Genomic DNA, 2,500 nt, shown 5'->3' with positions numbered 1-2,500 from the left:
GTAATTATTCCACAATCTTATTCAAGCTAATCATCAATACACATATCTATTTCTCCTAAATATCTATCTTCAAATCGAGTAATGTAACTCATGAAACTGATGTTAGCAGAGCACAGGACTCTTAACTCAGTCACTATTCCTGTGGATTATACAAGCATCTTGCCACAGAGTTTCTTTCTATATCGTATATAATAGTGTGGGGTACGTGCAGAGTCACAGGCCCATGTAAGAGAGGGTTTCCATGTAAGAGAAGGTTTAGGGGGGGGGGGGGTGCCACAAATCAGTGCCTTAAATTTTCTTCTCTTATCCATCAAAAAAGGCCAAAGTAGAGGCCTGCATTATCAAAAGTATTCAAAAATGGATCCTAACCTCCAATTAGATGTCTTTATACCCTTAATAAAAATCATAAAGTGTTTATGATTGAGTGAAATACCTACAGAACATATTGTATTCTCATTGCCTTAAAGATATTGATGAATATTGTAACTTCTACTATAGATGCATAAACTTTAATGTGTTAAACTTAAAAGGAGAAAAAAAAAAAAAAAAATGTATATCACATTGAAAGAGAAGTAAACATTAGATTTTTAATACACCAGGGGGAAGGGGCAGCAACAAACAATTATGCGTAGAAATATATAATAAGATTTTTTATAACTATTCTTCTGTTGTAATTTCAAAAACATATATGGATTAAATACATATTCTCTTAAAAATTCTACGTCCTTCCTTCCCATTTCTTTATTTTTTTATTTTTCTAATTTTCATCAGCACTTTTATAATCAGTTGCTGTACTAATTAAGTAGCATGCAAAAGGGGGGTATCAATTATTATTTATGTGATAAATAAATGAAAACTGGCATTTTTTTCCTCTCTTCTTTTTAGGTAGTTTTTAAAATCAGTCTTCAAAACTTAATAGTATGGTAATTGATATTTCAGGATTACAGCATCAGATCATTATTCAGTATCAAAACATCAGTTACACATTTCCCTTTCTGAACTTGCTGAATTAATTCTTCACGTACCATTATAAATACAATAGCTTTAATCCACATATTCCTGTTAGAAAATTCCATTAAAAAAATGGATACTGATCATGACCTTATCATAAGTATACAAATAATCAGATATTTGTAAACACTCTTCTTATACATTCCATAATATTTAGTTACACTTTGTACAGTCTGCATAATGAAAAAAATAATATCAATTAGCCTGAAAATAAATTGACTCCTAATCTTAGAGCACAATTTACTTACCACACAAACAGAAATATTACAGAGCAACTTATTTTGTAAAAACTAAAAAAACAAATTTATATTTTCTAATGTGTTGTTTCATTGTGCCCTGTCTATAGTGATGAAAATAATGGCAATATTATATAAATCACTAGTTAATGTAAGAACCCGATAAAGAATTACAAAATTTACATAAATGTTATTTTACAATATATAATACCTTTATATCCCTTTCTTATTTATTAAAATAAGAATAAAAAAAAAAAAATAAATAAAAAAAAAAAAACACATACAACTACTACCTTGTAAACAATAAGTAAACCCATTGGCAACGGATGCCACATCATGGCACATAATCAAGGATACAAGACAGTGCCTCATTATATCATATGCCCATGCCCCAATTGCTGGTATGAGGCTCCACAGGCCCTAATCACCTAGGCATGGAGTGGCATGCGTTAATGAATACTCATCCTCGCTTGAATCTATGTACGATTTACCTATTGTTATTAGGTTGATGAACAAATAGGTATTAGGAATAGTGTTTACATGAGTTACCTTTTTTTGTACTGGGAGAGGATGAATTCCTTGGGACCAGAATGAAAATTAGAGCTCTTCAATCGGCAATAAGTAATTACTTTATGGAGTACATGTTCACTACATATTTTTTGTGGAGGCCAAACTAGTATGCTGGCAAGTGGTATAACAGTATTTGTTTCTTTAACTAACATGCCTAAAGTTAAAGAACAAACTGGAGTGTAAGTAATATATTTAAATTTTTATTTGGAATATCTTGACATCTTGACATTAGGACTTTCTTCTGTAGCACAAGATCGACAGAAATTAAGCCAGACAAAAACAGTCGTTAAATCTTCATCTAGGAGGAGTACCATTTGCAAACAATACATGCGGAAAATCTCAAATTCAGACTGAAACACAAAATACAAAAGCTTGAACTGGGTACACATTTTATGGAAACGAGATTTGTTGGTCTTTGCTGAAACACCCAAAGGAGTAGAGGCTATGGCAATTGGTGTGGATGGGTAGGTGTTAGTGCTAGATTTACCGAAGAATTAATAGAAAAAATAACAGTAGCATTAAAACAAATAATACATTTCTTTCCTCAAAAATGGTCTACATCAGTACTATGAAAAAATTAGTCCTTGGAAACCAACTAGACCTATAGCCACCATATTGACCCTGAAAGCCAAGGAAAGAAGGAAATATATGTATACTACGGAAATTGATGTGTAAATAATAAG

The 2,500-nt window shown here is 31.4% G+C and overlaps 1 protein-coding gene across 4 annotated transcripts in view; it reads right to left on the bottom strand.

Moving 5' to 3' along the window:
* lin-52 (DREAM core complex component lin-52) overlaps positions 1-2,500 on the bottom strand; it is a 16,879-nt gene that overhangs the window by 13,160 nt on the left and 1,219 nt on the right. The window lies entirely within an intron of this gene.

This window comes from Penaeus vannamei, chromosome 24, assembly GCF_042767895.1.
Source record: "Penaeus vannamei isolate JL-2024 chromosome 24, ASM4276789v1, whole genome shotgun sequence".
Taxonomy (NCBI): domain Eukaryota; kingdom Metazoa; phylum Arthropoda; class Malacostraca; order Decapoda; family Penaeidae; genus Penaeus; species Penaeus vannamei.
This window is presented reverse-complemented; position numbering and strand designations above follow the sequence as displayed.